The sequence below is a fragment of the Nicotiana tomentosiformis genome, chromosome 2 (assembly GCF_000390325.3).
Source record: "Nicotiana tomentosiformis chromosome 2, ASM39032v3, whole genome shotgun sequence".
Classification (NCBI taxonomy): Eukaryota; Viridiplantae; Streptophyta; class Magnoliopsida; order Solanales; family Solanaceae; genus Nicotiana; species Nicotiana tomentosiformis.
In genome coordinates, this window is record NC_090813.1 from 103455199 (window position 1) to 103482332 (window position 27134).

The window sequence follows — 27134 nt, forward strand, 5'->3', positions numbered from 1 at the left end:
CCGATCGCCTAAATTTTTCCGGACCATCAAATACGACCTAAGGAACCATAGTCACCTCCCCGCCATGATTGTTCCTCATATTTTGCGTTTTTCGGTTAAACAACTAGAATTCCGCGCGATTCCCATATTTTTGTGTGCTATAGCCCACGCCTTCCGAGTGGTCCGGGCCCCCCGGACTCGGATCACCTAAATTTATTTCGGTCCATCAAATAAGACCTAAGGAACCATAGTCACTGCCTCGCCATTATCGTTCCTCATATTTTGCATTTTTCGGCCAAAACACTAGAATTCCGCCTGATTCCCATATTTTCGTGTGCCATAGCCCACGCCTTCCGAGTGGGATGGGCCCCGCGGACTCGGATCGCCTAAATTTATTTTGGGTCATCAAATAAGACCTAAGGAACCATAGTAACCTCTCTGCCATGATCGTTCATCATTTTTGCCATTTTTCGGCCAAAAAACTAGAATTCCGCCCGATTCCCATATTTTCGTGTGCTATAATAGCTCACGCCTTCCCAATGGGTAGGGCCCCCCGGAACCGGATCGTCTAAAAATTTTTCGGGCCATCAAATACGACCTAAGGAACCATATTCACCGCCCCGCCATGACCTTTCCTCATTTTTTGCATTTTACGGCCAAAACAATTGAATTTCGCCTGATTCCCATATTTTCGTGTGCTATAATAGCCCACGCCTTCCAAGTGGACCCGCGGAGCCGGATCGCCTAAAAAATTTTCAGGCCATCAAATATGACCTAAAGAACCATAGTCACTGCCTCGCCATGATCATTCCTCATGTTTTGCGATTTTTGGCCAAAAACCTAGAATTTCTCCCGATTCACATATTTTCGTATGATATAGCCCACGCCTTCCGAGTGGGCCGGGCCCCCGGGACTCGGATCACCTAAAAAAATTTTGGGATATCAAATAAGACCTAAGGAACCATAGTCACCTTCCCGCCATGATCGTTTCTCATGTTTTGCATTTTTCGGCCAATAAATTAGAATTCCGCCCGATTCCCATATGTTCGTGTGCTATACCCATGCCTTCCAAGTGGTCCCGGGTACCCCGGACTACCATCTCCTAAAAATTTTCCGGGCCATCAAATACAACCTAAGGAACCATAGTCACTGCCCCGCTATGATCGTTACTCATGTTTTGCGTTTTTCGGCCAAAAGACTAGAATTCCGCCCGATTACCATATTTTTGTGTGCTATTGCCCACGCCTTCCGAGTGGGCCGGGCCCCCCGGACTCGGAGCTACTAAAATTTTTTTGGGCAATAAAATAGGACCTAAGGAACCATAGTCACCGCCTCGCCATGTTCGTTCCTCATGATTTGCATTTTTCGGCCAAAAAACTAGAATTTCGCCCGATTACCATACTTTTGTGTGCTATAGCCCACGCCTTCCAAGTGGTCCTGGGACCCCCGGACCCTGATCGCCTAAAATTTTTCCGGGCCATCAAATACGACCTAAGGAACCATAGTAACCGCCCCACCATGATCGTTCCTTATTCTTTGCATTTTTCGGCCAATCAACTAGAATTCCGCGTGATTCCCATATTTTCGTGTCCTTCCGATTGGTCCCGGGACCCTTAGACCCCTATCGCCTAAAATTTTTCCGGACCATCAAATACCCCCTAAGGAACCATAGTCACCGCCCCGCCATGATAGTTCCTACGCTTTTGCATTTTTTGGCCAAAAACTAGATTTCCGCGCGATTCCCATATTTTCGTGTGTTATAGCCCACGCCTTCCGAGTGGTCCCGGGAACCCCGGACCCCGATCGCATAAAATTTTTCCGGGCCATCAAATACGACCTAAGGAACCATAGTCACCGCCCCGCCATGATCGTTCCTCATTTATTGCATTTTTCGGCCTAAAAATTAGAATTCCGCCTGATTACCATATTTGTTTGTGCTATAGCCCACGCCTTCCGAGTGGGCCGGGACCCCGGGCTCGGATCGCCTAAAAAAATTTTGGTCAATAAAATAGGACCTAAGTAACCATATTCACCAACTCGCCATGATCGTTCCTCATTTTTTGCATTTTTCGGCCAAAAAAGTATATTTCCGTCTGATTCCCATATTTTTGTGTGCTACCACGCCTTCCAAGTGGTCCCGCGAACACCGGACCCTGATTGCCTAAAACTTTTTTTGGGCCATCAAATAGGACCTGAGGAACCATAGTAACCGCCCTGCCATGATCGTTCCTCATATTTTGCGTTTTTCGGCCAAAAAAATAGAATTCCGCGCGATTCCCATATTTTCGTGTGCTATAGCCCACGCCTTCTGAGTGGGCCGGGCTCCCCGGACTCGGATCACCTAAAATTTTTTCGACCCATCAAATAAGTTCTAAGGAACCATAGTCACCTCCGCACCATGATCGTTCATTTCTCAATTTTTGCATTTTTCGTCCAAAAAACTAGAATTCCGCCCGATTACCATATTTTCTTGTGCTATAACAACCCACGCCTTCCCAATGGGTAGGGACCCCGGGACCCCGATCGCCTAAATTTTTCCGGACCATCAAATACGACCTAAGGAACCATAGTCACCTCCCCGCCATGATTGTTCCTCATATTTTGCGTTTTTCGGTTAAACAACTAGAATTCCGCGCGATTCCCATATTTTTGTGTGCTATAGCCCACGCCTTCCGAGTGGTCCGGGCCCCCCGGACTCGGATCACCTAAATTTATTTCGGTCCATCAAATAAGACCTAAGGAACCATAGTCACTGCCTCGCCATTATCGTTCCTCATATTTTGCATTTTTCGGCCAAAACACTAGAATTCCGCCTGATTCCCATATTTTCGTGTGCCATAGCCCACGCCTTCCGAGTGGGATGGGCCCCGCGGACTCGGATCGCCTAAATTTATTTTGGGTCATCAAATAAGACCTAAGGAACCATAGTAACCTCTCTGCCATGATCGTTCATCATTTTTGCCATTTTTCGGCCAAAAAACTAGAATTCCGCCCGATTCCCATATTTTCGTGTGCTATAATAGCTCACGCCTTCCCAATGGGTAGGGCCCCCCGGAACCGGATTGTCTAAAAATTTTTCGGGCCATCAAATACGACCTAAGGAACCATATTCACCGCCCCGCCATGACCTTTCCTCATTTTTGGCATTTTACGGCCAAAACAATTGAATTTCGCCTGATTCCCATATTTTCGTGTGCTATAATAGCCCACGCCTTCCAAGTGGACCCGCGGAGCCGGATCGCCTAAAAAATTTTCAGGCCATCAAATATGACCTAAAGAACCATAGTCACTGCCTCGCCATGATCATTCCTCATGTTTTGCGATTTTTGGCCAAAAACCTAGAATTTCTCCCGATTCACATATTTTCGTATGATATAGCCCACGCCTTCCGAGTGGGCCGGGCCCCCGGGACTCGGATCACCTAAAAAAATTTTGGGATATCAAATAAGACCTAAGGAACCATAGTCACCTTCCCGCCATGATCGTTTCTCATGTTTTGCATTTTTCGGCCAATAAATTAGAATTCCGCCTGATTCCCATATGTTCGTGTGCTATACCCATGCCTTCCAAGTGGTCCCGGGTACCCCGGACTCCGATCTCCTAAAAATTTTCCGGGCCATCAAATACAACCTAAGGAACCATAGTCACTGCCCCTCTATGATCGTTACTCATGTTTTGCGTTTTTCGGCCAAAAGACTAGAATTCCGCCCGATTACCATATTTTTGTGTGCTATTGCCCACGCCTTCCGAGTGGGCCGGGCCCCCCGGACTCGGAGCTCCGAAAATTTTTTTGGGCAATAAAATAGGACCTAAGGAACCATAGTCACCGCCTCTACATGTTCGTTCCTCATGATTTGCATTTTTCGGCCAAAAAACTAGAATTCCGCCCGATTACCATATTTTTGTGTGCTATAGCCCACGCCTTCCAAGTGGTCCTGGGACCCCCGGACCCCGATCGCCTAAAATTTTTCTGGGCCATCAAATATGACCTAAGGAACCATAGTAACCGCCCCGCCATGATCGTTCCTCATGTTTTGCGTTTTTCGGCCAAACAACTAGAATTCCATGCGATTCCCATATTTTCGTGTCCTTCCGAGTGGTCCCGGGACCCCCAGACCCGTATCGCCTAAAATATTTCCGGACCATCAAATACGCCCTAAGGAACCATAGTCACCGCCCCGCCATGATAGTTCCTAGTTTATTGCATTTTTCGGCCAAAAACTAGATTTTCGCGCGATTCCCATATTTTCGTGTGCTATAGCCCACGCCTTCCGAGTGGTGCCGGGAACCCCGGACCCCGATCGCTTAAAATTTTTCTGGGCCATCAAATACGACCTAAGGAACCATATTCACCGCCCCGCCATGATCGTTCCTCATTTATTGCATTTTTCGGCCAAAAAAATAGAATTCCGCCCGATTACCATATTTTTGTGTGCTATTGCCCACGCCTTCCGAGTGGTCCGGGCCCCCAGGCTCGGATCGCCTAAAATTTTTTCAGTCAATCAAATAGGACCTAAGTAACCATATTCACCGCCTCGCCATGATCGTTCCTCATTTTCTGCATTTTTCGGCCAAAAAACTAGATTTCCATCCGATTCCCATATTTTTGTGTGCTACCACGCCTTCCAAGTGGTCCCGCGACCCCCGGACCCTGATTGCCTAAAATTTTTCCGGGCCATAAAATAGGACCTAAGAAACCATAGTAACCGCCCTGCCATGATCGTTCCTCATATTTTGTGTTTTTCGGCCAAACAACTAGAATTCCACGCGATTCCCATATTTTCGTGTGCTATAGCCCACGCCTTTCGAGTGGGCCGGGCCCCCCGGACTCGGATCACCTAAAGTTTTTTCGGCCCATCAAATAAGACCTAAGGAACCATAGTCACCTCCGCTCCATGATCGTTCATTCCCCAATTTTTGCATTTTTTGTCCAAAAAACTAGAATTCTGCCCGATTACCATATTTTCGTGTACTATAATAGCCCGCGCCTTCCCAATGGGTAGGGACCCTGGGACCCCGATCGCCTAAATATTTCCGGACCATCAAATACGACATAAGGAACCATAGTCACCTCCCCGCCATGATCGTTCCTCATATTTTGCGTTTTTCGGCCAAACAACTAGAATTCCGCGCGATTCCCATATTTTCGAGTGCTAGCCCACGCCTTCCGAGTGGGTCGGGCCCCCCGAACTCGGATCACCTAAATTTATTTCGGGCTATCAAATAAGACCTAAGGAACCATAGTCACCTCCCAGCCATGATCATTCCTCGTTTTTTGCATTTTTCAGCGAAAAAACTAGAATTTCGCCCGATTCCCATATTTTCGTGTACTATAGCACACCCCTTTCGAGTGGGCCGGGCCCCCCGAACTCGAAACGTCTAAAATTTTTTCGGGCCATTAAATTCGACCTAAGGAACCATAATCACCGCTCCGCTATGATCGTTCCTCACTTTTTGCATTTTTCGGCAAAAAAATTAGAATTCCGCCCGATTCCCATATTTTTGGGTGCTATTGCCCACGCCTTCAAAGTGGTCCCGAGACCCCCGGACCCCGATCGCCTAAAATTTTTTCGGGCCATCAAATATGACTTAAGAAACCATAGTCACCGCCCCGCCCAGATCGTTCCTCATATTATTCGTTTTTCGGCCAAAAAACTATAATTCCACCCAATTACCATATTTTCGTGTGCTATAATTGCCCACGTCTTCCCAATGGGTAGCGCCCCCGGACCCCAATCGCCTAAATTTTTTCCGGACCATTAAATATGACCTAAGGAACCATAGTCACCGCCCCGCCATGAACATTCCTTACTTTTTGCGTTTTTCGGCCAAAGAATTAGAATCCGCCCGATTCCCATATTTTCGTGTGCTATAGCCCACGCCTTCAAAGTGGTCTCGGGACCCTCGGACCCCTATCGCCTAAAAATTTTCCGGGCCATCAAATATGACCTAAAAAACCATAGTCACTGCCCCGCCATTATCGTTCCTCATATTTTGCATTTTTCGGCCAAAACACTAGAATTCTGCCTGATTCCCATATTTTCGTGTGCCATAGCCCACGCCTTCCGAGTGGGCCGTGCCCCGCGGACTCGGATAACCTAAATTTATTTCGGGTCATCAAATAAGACCTAAGGAACCATAGTAACCTCCCTGCCATGATCGTTCCTCATTTTTTCCATTTTTCGGCCAAAAAACTAGAATTCCGCCCGATTCCCATATTTTCGTGTGCTATAATAGCTCACGCCTTCCCAATGGGAAGGGCCCCCCGGAACCGGATCGCCTAACATTTTTCCGGGCCATCAAATACGACCTAAGGAACCATATTCACCGCCCCGCCATGACCTTTCCTCATTTTTTGCATTTTACGGCCAAAAAAATTGAATTTCGCCTGATTCCCATATTTTCGTATGCTATAATAGCCCACACCTTCCAAGTGGACCCGCGGAGCCGGATCGCCTAAAAAATTTTTGGGCCATCAAATACGACCTAAGGAACCATAGTCAGTGCCCGCCATGATCGTTCCTCATTTTTTGCGTTTTTCGGCCAAAAACTTAGAATTCCTTCCGATTCCCATATTTTCGTATGATATAGCCCACGCCTTCCGAGTGGGCCGGGCCCCCCGGACTCGGAGCTCCTAAATTTTTTTTGGGAAATAAAATAGGACCTAAGGAACCATAGTCACCGCCTCGCCATGTTCGTTACTCATGATTTGAATTTTTCGGCCAAACAATTAGAATTCCGCCCGATTACCATATATTTGTGTGCTATAGCCCACGCCTTCCAAGTGGTCCTGGGACCCCCGGACCCCGATCGCCTAAAAAATTTTCGGGGCATGAAATACGACCTAAGGAACCATAGTAACCGCCCCGCCATGATCGTTCCTCATTCTTTGCATTTTTCGGCCAAACAACTAGAATTCTGTGCGATTCCCATATTTTCGTGTCCTTTCGAGTGGTCCCGGGACCCCCAGACCCCTATCGCCTAAAATTTTTCCGGACCATCAAATACACCCTAAGGAACCATAGTCACCGCCCCGCCATGATATTTCCTAGTTTTGTGCATTTTTCGGCCAAAAACTAGATTTCCGCGCGATTCCCATATTTTCGTGTGCTATAGCCCACGCCTTCCGAGTGGTCCCGGGAACCCCGGACCCGGATCGCCTAAAAAATTTTCCGGGCCATCAAATACAACCTAGAGAACCATAGTCACTGCCCTGCCATGTCCGTTCCTCGTTTTCTCCATTTTACGGCCAAAAAACTAGAATTTTGCCTGATTCCCCTGTTTTCGTGTGCTACAGCCCACTCCTTCCAAGTGGTGCCGGAACTCCCGGACCCCGATCGCCTAAAATTTGTCCAGGCCATCAAATACGACCTAAGGAACCATAGTCACCGCCCCGCCATGATCGTTCCTCATTTTTTGCATTTTACGGCCAAAAACCTAGATTTCCGCCTGATTCCCATATTTTCGTGTGCTATAGCCACGCCTTCCTAGTCGGTAGGGCCCCCTGGAACCGGATCGCATAAAATTTTTCGGGCCATCAAATACGACCTAAAGAACCATAGTCACCGCCCTGCCATGTCCGTTCCTTGTTTTTTGAGTTTTACGGCCAAAAAACTAGAATTTCGCCTGATTCCCATGTTTTCATGTGCTATAGCCCACGCCTTCCAAATGGTCCCGGGACCCACGGACCCCGATCGCCTAAAATTTGTCCGGGCCATCAAATACGACCTAAGGAACCATAGTCACCGCCCCGCCATGATTATTCCTCATTTTTGCATTTTTCGGCCAAAAAAATAGAATTCCGCCCGATACCCATATTTTCGTGTGCTATAGCCCACGCCTTCCTAGTCGGTAGGGCCCCCCGGAACCGGATCGCCTAAAATTTTTTCGGGCTATCAAATAAAATCTAGAGAACCATAGTCACCGCCCTGCCAAGTCCGTTCCTCATTTTTTGAGTTTTACGGCCAAAAAACTAGAATTTCTCCCGATTCCCATATTTTCGTGTGCAGCCCACGCCTTCCAAGTGGTCCTGGGACCCCCGGACCCCGATCGCCTAAAAATATTCCGGGGTATCCAATACGACATAACGAACCATAGTCACTGCTCTGCCATGATCGTTCGTCATTTTTCCGTTTTTCGGCCAAAATAATAGAATTTCGCCTGATTCCCATGTTTTCGTGTGCTATAGCCCACGCCTTCCAAGTGGTGCCGGAACCCCCGGACCCCGATCGCCTAAAATTTTCTGGGCCATCAAATACATCCTAGAGAACCATAGTCACCGCCCTGCCATGTCTGTTCCTCGTTTTTTGAATTTTATGGCCAAAAAACTAGAATTTCGCTTGATTCCCATGTTTTCATGTGCTATAGCCCACGCCTTCCAAGTGGTTCCGGGACCCCCAGACCCCGATCGCCTAAAATTTGTCCAGGCCATCAAATACGACCTAAGGAATCATAGTCACCGCCCTGCCATGTCTGTTCCTTGTTTTTTGAGTTTTACGGCCAAAAAGCTAGAATTTCGCCTGATTCCCATGTTTTTGTGTGCTATAGCCCACGCCTTCCAAATGGTCCCGGGACCCCCGGACCCCGATTGCCTAAAATTTGTCCGGGCCATCAAATACAACCTAAGGAACCATAGTCACCGCCCCGCCATGATCATTCCTCATTTTTGCATTTTTCGGCCAAAAAAATAGAATTCGGCCCGATACCCATATTTTCGTGTGCTATAGCCCACGCCTTCCTAGTCGGTAGGGCCCCCCGGAACCGGATCGCCTAAAATTTTTTCGGGCTATCAAATAAAATCTAGAGAACCATAGTCACCGCCCTGCCAAGTTCATTCCTCGGTTTTTGAGTTTTACGGCCAAAAAACTAGAATTTCTCCCGATTCCCATATTTTCGTGTGCAGCCCACGCCTTCCAAGTGGTCCTGGGACCCCGGACCCTGATCGCCTAAAAATATTCCGGGGCATCCAATACGACATAACAAACCATAGTCACTGCTCTACCATGATCGTTCCTCATTTTTCTGTTTTTCAGCCAAAACAATAGAATTTCGCCTGATTCCCATGTTTTCGTGTGCTATAGCCCACGCCTTCCAAGTGGTGCCGGAACCCCCGGACCCCGATCGCCTAAAATTTTCTGGGCCATCAAATACAACCTAGAGAACCATAGTCACCGCCCTGCCATGTCCGTTCCTCATTTTTTGAATTTTATGGCCAAAAAACTAGAATTTCGCCTGATTCCCGTGTTTTCGTGTGCTATAGCCCACGCCTTCCAAGTGGTTCCGGGACCGCCGGACCCCGATCGCCTAAAATTTGTCCAGGCCATCAAATACGACCTAAGGAACCATAGTCACCGCCCCGCCATGATCGTTCCTCATTTTTGCATTTTTCGGCCAAAAAAATAGAATTTCGCCTGATTCCCATATTTTCATGTGCTATAGCCCACGCCTTCCTAGTCGGTAGGGCCCCCCGGAACCGGATCGCCTAAAAAATTTTTCGGGCCATCAAATACAACCTAGAGAACCATAGTCACTGCCTTGCCATGTTCGTTCCTCATTTTCTCCGTTTTATGGCCAAAAAACTAGAATTTCGCCAGATTTCCCTGTTTTCGTGTGCTATAGCCCACGCCTTCCAAGTGGTGCCGGAACTCCCGGACCCCGATCGCCTAAGATTTGTCCGGGCCATCAAATGCGACCTAATGAACCATAGTCACTACCCCGCCATGATCGTTCCTCATTTTTTGCATTTTACGGCCTAAAACCTAGATTTCCGCCTGATTCCCATATTTTTGCGTGCTATAGACACGCCTTCCTAGTCGGTAGGGCTCCCCGGAACCGGATCGCATAAAATTTTTCGGTCCATCAAATACAACCTAGAGAACTATAGTCACCGCCCTGCCATGTCCGTTCCTCGTTTTTTGAGTTTTACGGCCAAAAAACTAGAATTTCACCTGATTCCCATATTTTTCGTGTGCTATAGCCCACGCCTTCCAAATGGTCCCGGGACCCCCGGACCCCGATCGCCTAAAATTTGTCCGGGCCATCAAATACGACCTAAGGAACCATAATCACCGCCCCGCCATGATCGTTCCTCATTTTTGCATTTTTCGGCCAAAAAAATTGAATTCCGCCCGATACCCATATTTTCGTGTGCTATAGCCCACGCCTTCCTAGTCAGTAGGGCTCCCCGGAACCGGATCGCCTAAAATTTTTCCAGGTCATCAAATAAAACCTAGAGAACCATAGTCACCGCCCTGCCATGTCCGTTCCTCATTTTTTGAGTTTTACAGCCAAAAAACTAGAATTTCGCCTGATTCCCATATTTTCGTGTGCAACCCACGCATTCCAAGTGGTCCCGGGACCCCCGGACCCCTATCGCCTAAAATTTGTCCAGGCCATCAAATACGACCTAAGGAACCATAGTCACCGCCCCACCATGATCGTTCCTCATTTTTGCGTTTTTCGGCCAAAAAAATAGAATTCCGCCCGATTCCCATATTTTCCTATGGTATAGCCCACGCCTTCCTAGTCGGTAGGGCCCCCCGGAACCGGATCGCCTAAAAAATTTTTCGGGCCATCAAATACAACCTAGAGAACCATAGTCACTGCCCTGCCATGTCCGTTCCTCGTTTTCTCCATTTTACGGCCAAAAAACTAGAAATTTGCCTGATTCCCCTATTTTCGTGTGCTACAGCCCACTCCTTCCAAGTGGTGCCGGAACTCCCGGACCCCGATCGCCTAAAATTTGTCCAGGCCATCAAATACAACCTAAGGAACCATAGTCACCGCCCCGCCATGATCGTTCCTCATTTTTTGCATTTTACGGCCAAAAACCTAGATTTCCGCCTGATTCCCATATTTTCGTGTGCTATAGCCACGCCTTCCTAGTCGGTAGGGCCCCCTGGAACCGGATCGCATAAAATTTTTCGGGCCATCAAATACGACCTAGAGAACCATAGTCACCGCCCTGCCATGTCCGTTCCTTGTTTTTTGAGTTTTACGGCCAAAAAACTAGAATTTCGCCTGATTCCCATGTTTTCATGTGCTGTAGCCCACGCCTTCCAAATGGTCCCGGGACTCACGGACCCCGATCGCCTAAAATTTGTCCGGGCCATCAAATACGACCTAAGGAACCATAGTCACCGCCCCGCCATGATTATTCCTCATTTTTGCATTTTTCGGCCAAAAAAATAGAATTTCGCCCGATACCCATATTTTCGTGTGCTATAGCCCACGCCTTCCTAGTCGGTAGGGCCCCCCGGAACCGGATCGCCTAAAATTTTTTCGGGCTATCAAATAAAATCTAGAGAACCATAGTCACCGCCCTGCCAAGTCCGTTCCTCGTTTTTTGAGTTTTACGGCCAAAAAACTAGAATTTCTCCCGATTCCCATATTTTCGTGTGCAGCCCACGCCTTCCAAGTGGTCCTGGGACCCCCGGACCCCGATCGCCTAAAAATATTCCGGGGTATCCAATACGACATAACGAACCATAGTCACTGCTCTGCCATGATCGTTCGTCATTTTTCCGTTTTTCGGCCAAAATAATAGAATTTCGCCTGATTCCCATGTTTTCGTGTGCTATAGCCCACGCCTTCCAAGTGGTGCCGGAACCGCCGGACCCCGATCGCCTAAAATTTTCTGGGCCATCAAATACATCCTAGAGAACCATAGTCACCGCCCTGCCATGTCCGTTCCTCGTTTTTTGAATTTTATGGCCAAAAAACTAGAATTTCGCCTGATTCCCGTGTTTTCATGTGCTATAGCCCACGCCTTCCAAGTGGTTCCGGGACCCCCAGACCCCGATCGCCTAAAATTTGTCCAGGCCATCAAATACGACCTAAGGAACCATAGTCACCGCCCTGCCATGTCTGTTCCTTGTTTTTTGAGTTTTACGGCCAAAAAGCTAGAATTTCGCCTGATTCCCATGTTTTTGTGTGCTATAGCCCACGCCTTCCAAATGGTCCCGGGACCCCCGGACCCGGATCGCCTAAAATTTGTCCGGGCCATCAAATACAACCTAAGGAACCATAGTCACCGCCCCGCCATGATCATTCCTCATTTTTGCATTTTTCGGCCAAAAAAATAGAATTCTGCCCTATACCCATATTTTCGTGTGCTATAGCCCACGCCTTCCTAGTCGGTAGGGCCCCCCAGAACCGGATCGCCTAAAATTTTTTCGGGCTATCAAATAAAATCTAGAGAACCATAGTCACCGCCCTGCCAAGTTCATTCCTCGTTTTTTGAGTTTTACGGCCAAAAAACTAGAATTTCTCCCGATTTCCATATTTTCGTGTGCAGCCCACGCCTTCCAAGTGGTCCTGGGACCCCGGACCCCGATCGCCTAAAAATATTCCGGGGCATCCAATACGACATAACAAACCATAGTCACTGCTCTGCCATGATCGTTCCTCATTTTTCTGTTTTTCAGCCAAAACAATAGAATTTCGCCTGATTCCCATGTTTTCGTGTGCTATAGCCCACACCTTCCAAGTGGTGCCGGAACCCCCGGACCCCGATCGCCTAAAATTTTCTGGGCCATCAAATACAACCTAGAGAACCATAGTCACCGCCCTGCCATGTCCGTTCCTCATTTTTTGAATTTTATGGCCAAAAAACTAGAATTTCGCCTGATTCCCGTGTTTTCGTGTGCTACAGCCCACGCCTTCCAAGTGGTTCCGGGACCGCCGGACCCCGATCGCCTAAAATTTGTCCAGGCCATCAAATACGACCTAAGGAACCATAGTCACCGCCCCGCCATGATCGTTCCTCATTTTTGCATTTTTCGGCCAAAAAAATAGAATTCCGCCTGATTCCCATATTTTCATGTGCTATAGCCCACGCCTTCCTAGTCGGTAGGGCCCCCCGGAACCGGATCGCCTAAAAAATTTTTCGGGCCATCAAATACAACCTAGAGAACCATAGTCACTGCCTTGCCATGTTCGTTCCTCATTTTCTCCGTTTTATGGCCAAAAAACTAGAATTTCGCCAGATTCCCCTGTTTTCGTGTGCTATAGCCCACGCCTTCCAAGTGGTGCCGGAACTCCCGGACCCCGATCGCCTAAGATTTGTCCGGGCCATCAAATGCGACCTAATGAACCATAGTCACTACCCCGCCATGATCGTTCCTCATTTTTTGCATTTTACGGCCTAAAACCTAGATTTCCGCCTGATTCCCATATTTTCGCGTGCTATAGACACGCCTTCCTAGTCGGTAGGGCTCCCCGGAACCGGATCGCATAAAATTTTTTGGTCCATCAAATACAACCTAGAGAACTATAGTCACCGCCCTGCCATGTCCGTTCCTCGTTTTTTAAGTTTTACGGCCAAAAAACTAGAATTTCACCTGATTCCCATATTTTTCGTGTGCTATAGCCCACGCCTTCCAAATGGTCCCGGGACCCCCGGACCCCGATCGCCTAAAATTTGTCCGGGCCATCAAATACGACCTAAGGAACCATAATCACCGCCCCGCCATGATCGTTCCTCATTTTTGCATTTTTCGGCCAAAAAAATAGAATTCCGCCCGATACCCATATTTTCGTGTGCTATAGCCCACGCCTTCCTAGTCAGTAGGGCTCCCCGGAACCGGATCGCCTAAAATTTTTCCAGGTCATCAAATAAAACCTAGAGAACCATAGTCACCGCCCTGCCATATCCGTTCCTTATTTTTTGAGTTTTACAGCCAAAAAACTAGAATTTCGCCTGATTCCCATATTTTCGTGTGCAGCCCACGCATTCCAAGTGGTCCCAGGACCCCCGGACCCCGATCGCCTAAAAATATTCTAGGGCATCCAATACGACATAACGAACCATAGTCACCGCTCAGCCATGATCGTTCCTCATTTTTGTGTTTTTCGGCCAAAAAAAATAGAATTCCGCCCGATTCCCATATTTTCGTGTGCTATAGCCCACGCCTTCATAGTCGGTACGGCCCCCCGGAACCGGATCGCCTAAAATTTTTTGGGCCATCAAATACAACCTAGAGAACTATAGTCACCGCCCTGCCATGTCCGTTCCTCATTATTTGAGTTTTACGGCCAAAAAACTAAAATTTCGCCTGATTCCCTTGTTTTCGTGTGCTATAGCCCACGCCTTCCAAGTGGTCCGGGAACCCCCATACCACGATCTCCAAAAATTTGTCCGGGCTATCAAATACGACCTAAGGAACCATAGTCACCGCCCCGCCATGATCGTTCCTCATTTTTTGCTTTTTACGGCCAAAAAACTAGAATTCCGCCTGATTCCCATATTTTCGTGTGCTATAGCCCGCTCCTTCCAAGTGGTCCCGGGACCCCCGGACCCCGATGTCCTAAATCATTTTCAGGCCATCAAATACGTCCTAAGGAACCATAGTTACCGCCCCGCCGTGATCGTTCCTCATTTTTTGCGTTTTTGGGCCAAAAAACTAGAATTTTGCCTGTTTCCCATATTTTTGTGTGCTATATAGCCCACGTCTTCCCAATGGGTAGGCACCCTGGAGCCGGATCGCCTAAAATTTTTCTGGGCCATCAAATACGACCTAAGGAACCATAGTAACCGCCCCGCCATGACCTTTCCTCATTTTTTGCATTTTATGGCCAAAAAGCTAGAATTCCACCCGATTCCCATATTTTCGTGTGTTATAGCCGACGCCTTCCGAGTGGGTCGAGCCCTCCGGGCTCGGATCGCCTAAAATTTTTTCAGGCCATCAAATACGACCTAAAGAACCATATTCACCTCCCTGCCATGACTGTTCCTCGTTGTTTTGGGTTTTACGGCCAAAAAATAAGAATTCCACCAAATTCCCATATTTTCGTGTGCTATAGCCCATGCCTTCCAAGTGGTGCCGCAACCCCCGGACCCCAATCATCTAAAATTTCTCCGGGCCATCAAATACGACCTAAGGAACCATAGTCACCGCCCTGCCATGAATGTTCCTTATTTTTTGCATTTTACGGCCAAAATCCTAGAATTCTGCCCGATTCCCATATTTTCATGTGTTATAGCCCACGCCTTCCTAGTCGGTAGGGCCCCCCGGAACCGGATCGCCTAAAATTTTTTCGGACCATCAAATACGACCTAAGGAACCATAGTCACCACCCCGCCATGATCGTTCCTCATATATTGCATTTTACGGCCAAAAAACTAGAATTTTGCCTGATTCCCATATTTTCGTGTGCTATTGCCCGCGTCTTCCAAGTGGTCCCGGGACCCCTGGACCCCGATCTCCTAAAAATTTTTCGGGCCATCAAATATGACCTAATGAACCATAGTCACCGCCCTGCCAAGTCCGTTCCTCGTTTTTTGAGTTTTACGGCTAAAAAACTAGAATTTCGCATGATTCCCATGTTTTCGTGTGCTATAGCCCACGCCTTCCAAATGGTCCCGGGACCCCCGGACCCCAATCGCCTAAAATTTGTCCGGGCCATCAAATACGACCTAAGGAGCCATATTCACCGCCCCGACAAGACCTTTCCACATTGTTTGCTTTTTACGGCCAAAAAAATAGAATTCCGCCCGATTCCCATATTTTCGTATGCTATATCCCGCGCCTTCATAGTCGGTAGGGCCCCCCGGAACCGGATCGCCTAAAATTTTCCGGGCCATCAAATACAACCAAGAGAACCATAGTCACCGCCCTGCCATGTCCGTTCCTCGTTATTTGAGTTTTACGGCAAAAAAACTAGAATTTCGCCTGATTCACATGTTTTCGTTTGCTATAACCCATGCCTTCCAAGTGGTCCGGGGACCCCTGGACCCCGATCTCCAAAAATTTGTCCGGGCTATCAAATACGACCTAAGGAACCATAGTCACTGCGCCGCCATGATCAATCCTCATTTTTTGCTTTTTACGGCCAAAAAAACTAGAATTCTGCCCGATTCCCATATTTTCGTGTGCTATAGTCCGCGCCTTCCAAGTGGTCTCGGGACCACCGGACCCCGATGTCCTAAAAAGGTTTCGGGCCATCAAATACGTCCTAAGGAACCATAGTTACCGCCCCGCCGTGATCGTTCCTCAATTTTTTGCATTTTTCGGCCAAAAAACTAGAATTTCGCCTGTTTCCCATATTTTCGTGTGCTATATAGCCCACGCCTTCCCAATGGGTAGGCACCCTGGAGCCGGATCGTCTAAAATTTTTCTGGGCCATCAAATACGACCTAAGGAACCATAGTCACCGCCCCGCCATGACCTTTCCTCATTTTTTGCATTTTACGGCCAAAAACCTAGAATTCCACCCGATTCCCATATTTTCGTGGGCTATAGCCCACGCCTTCCGAGTGGGCCTGGCCCTCCAGGCTCAGATCGCCTAAAATTTTTCCAAGCCATCAAATACGACCTAAAGAACCATAGTCACCTCCCTTCCATGACTGTTCCTCGTTGTTTTGTGTTTTACGGCCAAAAGACTAGAATTCCACCAAATTCCTATATTTTCATGTGCTATAGCCCATGCCTTCCAAGTGGTGACGGAACCCCCGGACCCCGATCGCCTAAAATTTTTCCGGGCCATCAAATACGACCTAAGGAACCATAGTCATCGCCCCGCCATGATCGTTCCTCCTATATTGTATTTTACGGCCAAAAAACTAGAATTTCGCCTGATTCCCATATTTTCGTGTGCTATTGCCCGCGTCTTCCAAGTGGTCCCGGGACCCCTGGACCCCTATCTCCTAAAATTTTTTCGGGCCATCAAATACGACCTAAGGAACCATAGTCACCTCCCTACCATGTCGGTTCCTCATTTTTTGAGTTTTACGGCTAAAAAACTAGAATTTCGCCGGATTCCCATGTTTTCGTGTGCTATATCCCACGCCTTCCAAATGGTCACGGGACCCCTGGACCCCGATCGCCTAAAATTTGTCCGGGCCATCAAATACGACCTAAGGAACCATAGTCACCGCCCCGCCAAGACCTTTCCACATTGTTTGCTTTTTACGGCCAAAAAAAATAGAATTCCGCCCGATTCCCATATTTTCGTGTGCTATATCCCGCGCCTTCATAGTCGGTAGGGCTCCCCGGAACCGGATCGCCTAAAATTTTTCAGGGCCATCAAATAAAGCCTAGAGAACCATAGTCACCGCCATGCCATGTCCGTTGCTCATTTTTTGAGTTTTACGGCCAAAAAACTAGAATTTTGCCCGATTCCCATATTTTTATGTGCAGCCCACGCCTTCCAAGTTGTCCAGGGACTCCCGGACCCTGATCGCTTAAAAATATTCTGGGGCATCCAATACGACATAACGAACCATAGTCACCGCTCTGCCATGATCGTTCCTCATTTTTTCGTTTTTCGGCAAAAAAAATAGAATTCCGCCCGATTCCCATATTTTTGTGTACTATAGCCCACGCCTTCCTAGTCGGTAGGGCCCCCCGGAACCGGATCGCCTAAAAATTTTTGGGCCATCAAATACAACCAAGAGAACCATAGTCACCGCCCTGCCATGTCTGTTCCTCGTTATTTGAGTTTTACGGCCAAAAAACTAGAATTTCTCCTGATTCCCATGTTTTCGTTCGCTATAGCCCACGCCTTCCAAGTGGTCCGGGGACCCCCGGACCCTGATCTCCAAAAATTTTTCCGGGCTATCAAATACGACCTAAGGAACCATAGTCACCGCGCCGCCATGATCGTTCCTCATTTTTTGATTTTTACGGCCAAAAAACTAGAATTCTACCCGATTCCCATATTTTCGGGTGCTATAGCCCGCGCCTTCCAACTGGTCCCGGGACCACCTGACCCCGATGTCCTAAAAAATTTTCGGGCCATCAAATACGTCCTAAGGAACCATAGTTACCGCCCCGCCGTGATCGTTCCTCATTTTTTGCATTTTTCGGCCAAAAAACTAGAATTTCGCCTGTTTCCCATATTTTCGTGTGCTATATAGCCCACGCCTTCCCAATGGGTAGGCACCCTGGAGCCGGATCGTCTAAAATTTTTCTGGGCCATCAAATACGACCTAAGGAACCATAGTCACCGCCCCGCCATGACCTTTCCTTATTTTTTGCATTTTACGGCCAAAAAGCTAGAATTCTACCCGATTCCCATATTTTCGTGTGCTATAGCCCACGCCTTCCGAGTGGGCCTGCCCCTCCAGGCTCGGATCGCCTAAAATTTTTCCAAGCCATCAAATACGACCTAAAGAACCACAGTCACCTCCCTGCCATGACTGTTCCTCGTTGTTTTGTGTTTTACGGCCAAAAGACTAGAATTCCACAAAATTCCCATATTTTCATGTGCTATAGCCCATGCCTTCCAAGTGGTGCGGGAACCCCCGGAACCCGATCGCCTAAAATTTGTCCGGGCCATCAAATACGACCTAAGGAACCATAGTCACCTCCCCGCCATGATCGTTCCTCAATTTTTGCATTTTACAGCCAAAATCCTAGAATTCCGACCGATTCCCATATTTTCGTGTGTTATAGCCCACGCCTTCCTAGTCGGTAGGGCCCCCCAGAACCAGATCGCCTAAGATTTTCCGGGCCATCATATACAACCTAGAGAACCATAGTCACAGCCCCGCCATGATCGTTCCTCATTGTTTGCATTTTACGGCCAAAATCCTAGAATTCCGACCGATTCCCATATTTTCGTGTGCTATAGCCCACGCCTTCCTAGTCGGTAGGGCCCCCCGGAACCGGATCGCCTAAAATTTTTCTGGGCCATCAAATATGACCTAAGGAACCATAGTCATCGCCCTGCCATGATCGATCCTCATATATTGCATTTTACGGCAAAAAAACTAGAATTTCGCCTGATTCCCATATTTTCGTGCGCTATTGCCCGCGTGTTCCAAGTGGTCCCGGGACCCCTGGACCCCTATCTCCTAAAATTTTTCCGGGCCATCAAATACGACCTAAGGAACCATAGTCACCTCCCTACCATGTCTGTTCCTCGTTTTTTGAGTTTTACGGCTAAAAAACTAGAATTTCGCCTGATTCCCATGTTTTCGTGTGCTATATCCAACGCCTTCCAAATGGTCCCGGAACCCCCGGACCCCGATCGTCTAAAATTTGTCCGGGCCATCAAATACGACCTAAGGAACCATAGTCACCGCCCCGCCAAGACCTTTCCACATTGTTTGCTTTTTACGGCCAAAAAACTAGAATTCCGCCCGATTCCCATATTTTCGAGTGCTATATCCCGCGACTTACTAGTCGGTAGGGCTCACCGGAACCGGATCGCCTAAAAATTTTTCGGGCCATCAAATAAAACCTAGAGAACCATAGTCATCGCCCTGCCATGTCCGTTCCTCGTTTTTTGAGTTTTACGGCCACAAAACTAGAATTTTTCCCGATTCCTATATTTTCGTGTGCAGCCCACGCCTTCCAAGTGGTCTCGGGACCCCTAGACCCCGATCGCCTAAAAATATTCCGGGGCATCCAATAAGACATAACGAACCATAGTCAGCGCTCTGCCATGATCGTTCCTCATTTTTGCGTTTTTCGGCCAAAAAATAAAATTCCCCCCGATTCCTATATTTTCGTGTGCTATAGCCCACGCCTTCCTAGTCGGTAGGGCCCCCCGGAACCGGATCGCCTAAAATTTTTCGGGCTATCAAATACAACCTAGAGAACCATAGTCACCGCCCTGCCATGTCCGTTCCTCATTATTTGAGTTTTACGGCCAAAAAACTAGAATTTTGCCTGATTCCCATATTTTGGTGCGCTATGGCCCACGCCTTCCAAGTGGTCCGATGACCCCCGGACCCCGATCTCCAAAAATTTGTCCGGGCTATCAAATACGACCTAAGGAACCATAGTCACCGCCCCACCATGATCGTTCCTCATTGTTTGCTTTTTACAGCTAAAAAACTAGAATTCTGCCAGATTCCCATATTTTCGTGTACTATAGCCCGCGCCTTCCAAGTGGTCCCAGGACCCCGATGTCCTAAAAAAATTTCGGGCCATCAAATACGTCCAAAGGAACCAAAGTTACCACCCTGCCGTGATCGTTCCTCATTTTTTGCGTTTTTCGGCCAAAAAACTAGAATTTCGCCTGTTTCCCATATTTTCGTGTGCTATATAGCCCACGCCTACCCAATGGGTAGGCACCCTGGAGCCGGATCGCCTAAAATTTTTCTGGGCCATCAAATACGACCTAAGAAACCATAGTCACCGCCCCGCCATGACCTTTCCTCATTTTTTGCATTTACGGCCAAAAAGCTAGAAATCCACCTGATTCCCATATTTTCGTGTGCTATAGCCCACGCCTTCCGAGTGGGCTGGGCCCTCCGGACTCTGATCGCCTAAAAATTTTTCAGGCCATCAAATACGACCTAAAGAACCATATTCAACTCCCTGCCATGACTGTTCCTCGTTGTTTTGGGTTTTACGGCCAAAAAACTAGAATTCCACCAAATTCCCATATTTTCGTGTGCTATAGCCCATGCCTTCCGAGTGGTGCCGGAACCCCCGGACCCCGATCGCTTAAAATTTGTCCGGGCCATCAAATATGACCTAAGGAACCATAGTCACCGCCCCGCCATGATCGTTCCTCATTTTTTGCATTTTACAGCAAAAATCCTAGAATTCCGCCCGATTCCCGTATTTTCGTGTGCTATAGCACACGCCTTCCTAGTCGGTAGGGCACCCCGGAACCGGATCGCCTAAAATTTTTTGGGTCATCAAATACAACCTAGAGAACCATAGTCACCGCCCTGCCATGTCCGTTCCTCATTTTTTGAATTTTATGGCCAAAAAACTAGAATTTCGCCTGATTCCCATGTTTTCGTGTGCTATAGCCCACGCCTTCCAAGTGGTCCAGGGACTCCCGGACCCCGATCGGCTAAATTTTGTCCAGGCCATCAAATACGACCTAAGGAACCATAGTCACCGCCCCGCCATGATCGTTCCTCATTTTCGCGTTTTTCGACCAAAAAAATAGAATTCCGCCCGATTCCCATATTTTTGTGTGCTATAGCCCACGCCTTCCTAGTCGGTAGGGCCCCCCGGAACCGGATCGCCTAAAATTTTTTCTGGGCCATCAAATACAACCTAGAGAACCATAGTCACTGCCCTGCCATGTCCGTTCCTCGTTTTTTCCGTTTTACGACCAAAAAACTATAATTTTGACTCATTCCCCTGTTTTCGTGTGCTATAGCCCACGCCTTCCAAGTGGTGCCGGAACTCCCGGATCCCGATCGCCTAAAATTTTTGCGGGCCATCAAATACGACCTAAGGAACCAAAGTCACCGCCCCGCCATAATCGTTCCTCATTTTTTGCAATTTACGGCCAAAAACCTAGATTTCTGCCTGATTCCCATATTTTCGTGTGCTATAGCCAAGCCTTCCTAGTCGGTAGCCCCCCCCCCCCGAAACCAGATCGCATAAAAATTTTCAGGCCATCAATTTCAACCTAGAGAACCATAGTCACCGCCCTGCCATGTCCGTTCCTCATTTTTTGGGTTTTACGGCCAAAAAACTAGAATTTCGCCTAATTCCCATGTTTTTGTGTGCTATAGCCCACCCCTTCCAAATGGTCCCGGGACCCCCGGACCCCGATCGCCTAAAATTTGTCCGGGCTATCAAATATGACCTAAGGAACCATAGTCATCGCCCCGCCATGATCGTTGCTCATTTTTGCATTTTTTGGCCAAAAAAATAGAATTCCGCCCGATACCCATATTTTCGTGTGCTATAGCCCACGCCTTCCTAGTCGGTAAGGCCCCCCGGAACCGGATCGCCTAAAAATTTTTCGGGCCATCAAATAAAACCTAGAGAACCATAGTCACCTCCCTGCCATGTCCATTCCTCGTTTTTTGAATTTTACCGCCAAAAAACTAGAATTTCGCCCGATTCCCATATTTTCGTGTGCAGCCCACGCCTTCCAAGTGGTCCTAGGACCCCCGGACCCCGATCGCCTAAAATTTTTCGGGGCATCCAATACGACATAACGAACCATAGTCACCGCTCTGCCATGATCGTTCCTCATTTTTTCGTTTTTCGGCCAAAAAAATAGAATTCCGCCCGATTCCCATATTTCGTGTGCTATAGTCCACGCCTTCCTAGTCGGTAGGGCCCCCCGGAACTGGATCGCCTAAAATTTTCCGGGCCATCAAATACAACCTAGAGAACCATAGTCACCGCCCTGCCATGTCCATTACTCGTTATTTGAGTTTTATGGCCAAAAAACTAAAATTTCTCCTGATTCCCATGTTTTCGTGTGCTATAGCCCACGCCATCCAAGTGGTCCGGGGACCCCCGGACCCCAATCTTCAAAAATTTGTCCGGGCCATCAAATATGACCTAAGGAACCATAGTCACCGCCCCGCCAAGATCGTTCCTCATTTTTTGCTTTTTACGACCAAAAAACTAGAATTTCGCCCGATTCCCATATTTTCGTGTGCTATAGCCCGCGACTTCCAAGTGGTCCCAGGACCCCCAGACCCCGATGTCCTAAAAAATTTTCGGGCCATCAAATACGTCCTAAAGATCCATAGTCACCGCCCCGCCGTGATCGTTCCTCATTTTTTGTGTTTTTCGGCAAAAAACTAGAATTTCGCCTGTTTCCCATATTTTCGTGCGCTATATAGCCCACGCCTTCCCAATGGGTAGGCCCCCTGGAGCCGGATCGCCTAAAATTTTTCTGGGCCATCAAATACGACCTAAGGAACCATAGTCACCGCCCCGCCATGACCTTTCCTCATTTTTTGCATTTTACGGCCAAAAAGCTAGAATTCCACCTGATTCCCATATTTTCGTGTGTTATACCCACACCTTCCGAGTGGGCCGGGCCCTCCGTGCTCGGATCGCCTAAAATTTTTCCAGGCCATCAAATACGACCTAAAAAACTACAGTCACCTCCCTGCCATGACCTTTCCTCATTGTTTCGGGTTTTACGGCCAAAAAACTAGAATTCTACCAAATTCCCATATTTTCGTGTGCTATAGCCCATGCCTTCCAAGTGGACCCGGGACCCCGACCACCTAAAAATTTTCCGGGCAATCAAATATGACCTAAGGAACCATAGTCACCTCCCCGCATGATCGTTCCTCATATATTGCATTTTACGGCCAAAAACTAGAATTTCGCCAGATTCCCATATTTTCGTGTGCTATTGCCCGCGTCTTCCAAGTGGTCCCCGGACCCCTGGACCTCGATCTCCTATAAATTTTCCGGGCCATCAAATACGACCTAAGGAACCATAGTCACTACCCTGCCATGATCGTTCCTAATTTTTTGCGTTTTTCGACAAACAACTAGAATTCCGCCCGATTTCCATATTTTCGTGTGCTATAGCCCACGCCTTCCGAGTGGGCCAGGCCCCCCGGACTCGGTACACCTAAATTTTTTCGGCCCATCAAATAAGACCTAAGGTACCATAGTCATCACCCCGCCAAGACCTTTCCACATTGTTTGCATTTTACGGCCAGAAAACTAGAATTTTGCACGATTCTCATATTTTCGTGCGCTATAGCCCACGCCTTCCAAGTGGTCCCGGGACCCCCGGACCCCGATCGCCTAATAATTTTCCGGGGCATCCAATACGACATAACGAACCATAGTCACCACCCCTACAAGATCGTTCCTCATTTTTTGTGTTTTTCAGCCAAAAAAATAGAATTTCGCCCGATTCCCATATTATCGTGTGCTATAGCCCACGCCTTCCTACTGGGTAGGGCCCCCCGAAACCGGATCGCCTGAAAATTTTTCCGGGCCATTAAATACAACCTAGAGAACCATAGTCACTGCCCTGCCATGTTCGTTCCTTGTTTTTTTCCATTTTACGGCCAAAAAACTAGAATTTCGCCTGATTCCCATGTTTTCGTGTGCTATAGCCACGCCTTCCAAGTTCTGCCGGAACCCCCGGACCCCGATCGCCTAAAATTTTTTCGGGCCATCAAATTCGACCTAAGGAACCATAGTCACCACCCCGCCAAGATCGTTCCTCATTTTTTACATTTTACGGCCAAAAACCTAGAATTCTGCCTGTTTCCCATATTTTTATGTGCTATAGCCCACGCCTTCCTAGTCGGAAGAGCCCCCCGGAACCGGATCGCCTAAAATTTTTCGGGCCATCAAATACAACCTAAAGAACCATAGTCACCGCCCTGCCATGTTCGTTCCTCATTTTTTGAGTTTGATGGCCAAAAAACTAGAATTTTGCCTGATTCCCATGTTTTTGTGTGCTATAGCCCACGCCTTCCAAGTGGTCCCGGGACCCCCGGACCCCGGTCGCCTAAAATTTGTCCGGGCCATCAAATATGACCTAAAGAACCATAGTCACCACCCCACCAAGATCGTTATTCATTTTTGCATTTTTCGTCAAAAAAAAATAGAATTCCGCCCGATTCCCATATTTTCGTGTGCTATAGCCCACGCCTTCCTAGTCGGTAGGGCCCCCCGGAACCGGATCGCCTAAAATTTTTTCGGGCCATCAAATACAACCTACAGAACCATAGTCACCGCCCTGCCATGTCCGTTCCTCATTTTTTGAATTTTATGGCCAAAAAACTAGAATTTCGCCTGATTCCCATGTTTTCGTGTGCTATAGCCCACGCCTTCCAAGTGGTCCAGGGACTCCCGGACCCCGATCGCCTAAATTTTGTCCAGGCCATCAAATACGACCTAAGGAATCATAGTCACCGCCCCGCCATGATCGTTCCTCATTTTTGCGTTTTTCGACCAAAAAAATAGAATTCCGCCCGATTCCCATATTTTTGTGTGCTATAGCCCACGCCTTCCTAGTCGGTAGGGCCCCCCGGAACCGGATCGCCTAAAATTTTTTCTGGGCCATCAAATACAACCTAGAGAACCATAGTCACTGCCCTGCCATGTCCGTTCCTCGTTTTTTCCGTTTTACGACCAAAAAACTATAATTTTGACTCATTCCCCTGTTTTCGTGTGCTATAGCCCACGCCTTCCAAGTGGTGCCGGAACTCCCGGATCCCGATCGCCTAAAATTTTTGCGGGCCATCAAATACGACCTAAGGAACCAAAGTCACCGCCCCGCCATAATCGTTCCTCATTTTTTGCAATTTACGGCCAAAAACCTAGATTTCTGCCTGATTCCCATATTTTCGTGTGCTATAGCCAAGCCTTCCTAGTCGGTAGCCCCCCCCCCCCCGAAACCAGATCGCATAAAATTTTTCAGGCCATCAATTTCAACCTAGAGAACCATAGTCACCGCCCTGCCATGTCCGTTCCTCATTTTTTGGGTTTTACGGCCAAAAAAACTAGAATTTCGCCTAATTCCCATGTTTTCGTGTGCTATAGCCCACCCCTTCCAAATGGTCCCGGGACCCCCGGACCCCGATCGCCTAAAATTTGTCCGGGCCATCAAATACGACCTAAGGAACCATAGTCATCGCCCCGCCATGATCGTTGCTCATTTTTGCATTTTTTGGCCAAAAAAATAGAATTCCGCCCGATACCCATATTTTCGTGTGCTATAGCCCACGCCTTCCTAGTCGGTAAGGCCCCCCGGAACCGGATCGCCTAAAAATTTTCCGGGCCATCAAATAAAACCTAGAGAACCATAGTCACCTCCCTGCCATGTCCATTCCTCATTTTTTGAATTTTACCGCCAAAAAACTAGAATTTCGCCCGATTCCCATATTTTCGTGTGCAGCCCACGCCTTCCAAGTGGTCCTAGGACCCCCGGACCCCGATCGCCTAAAATTTTTCGGGGCATCCAATACGACATAACGAACCATAGTCACCGCTCTGCCATGATCGTTCCTCATTTTTTCGTTTTTCGGCCAAAAAAATAGAATTCCGCCCGATTCCCATATTTCGTGTGCTATAGTCCACGCCTTCCTAGTCGGTAGGGCCCCCCGGAACTGGATCGCCTAAAATTTTCCGGGCCATCAAATACAACCTAGAGAACCATAGTCACCGCCCTGCCATGTCCATTACTCGTTATTTGAGTTTTATGGCCAAAAAACTAAAATTTCTCCTGATTCCCATGTTTTCGTGTGCTATAGCCCACGCCATCCAAGTGGTCCGGGGACCCCCGGACCCCAATCTTCAAAAATTTGTCCGGGCCATCAAATATGACCTAAGGAACCATAGTCACCGCCCCGCCAAGATCGTTCCTCATTTTTTGCTTTTTACGACCAAAAAACTAGAATTTCGCCCGATTCCCATATTTTCGTGTGCTATAGCCCGCGACTTCCAAGTGGTCCCAGGACCCCCAGACCCCGATGTCCTAAAAAATTTTCGGGCCATCAAATACGTCCTAAAGATCCATAGTCACCGCCCCGCCGTGATCGTTCCTCATTTTTTGTGTTTTTCGGCAAAAAACTAGAATTTCGCCTGTTTCCCATATTTTCGTGCGCTATATAGCCCACGCCTTCCCAATGGGTAGGCCCCCTGGAGCCGGATCGCCTAAAATTTTTCTGGGCCATCAAATACGACCTAAGGAACCATAGTCACCGCCCCGCCATGACCTTTCCTCATTTTTTGCATTTTACGGCCAAAAAGCTAGAATTCCACCCGATTCCCATATTTTCGTGTGTTATACCCACACCTTCCGAGTGGGCCGGGCCCTCCGTGCTCGGATCGCCTAAAATTTTTTCAGGCCATCAAATACGACCTAAAAAACTACAGTCACCTCCCTGCCATGAACTTTCCTCATTGTTTCGGGTTTTACGGCCAAAAAACTAGAATTCTACCAAATTCCCATATTTTCGTGTGCTATAGCCCATGCCTTCCAAGTGGACCCGGGACCCCGATCACCTAAAAATTTTCCGGGCAATCAAATATGACCTAAGGAACCATAGTCACCTCCCCGCATGATCGTTCCTCATATATTGCATTTTACGGCCAAAAACTAGAATTTCGCCAGATTCTCATATTTTCGTGTGCTATTGCCCGCGTCTTCCAAGTGGTCCCCGGACCCCTGGACCTCGATCTCCTATAAATTTTCCGGGCCATCAAATACGACCTAAGGAACCATAGTCACTACCCTGCCATGATCGTTCCTAATTTTTTGCGTTTTTTGACAAACAACTAGAATTCCGCCCGATTTCCATATTTTCGTGTGCTATAGCCCACGCCTTCCGAGTGGGCCAGGCCCCCCGGACTCGGTACACCTAAATTTTTTCGGCCCATCAAATAAGACCTAAGGTACCATAGTCATCGCCCCGCCAAGACCTTTCCACATTGTTTGCATTTTACGGCCAGAAAACTAGAATTTTGCACGATTCCCATATTTTCGTGCGCTATAGCCCACGCCTTCCA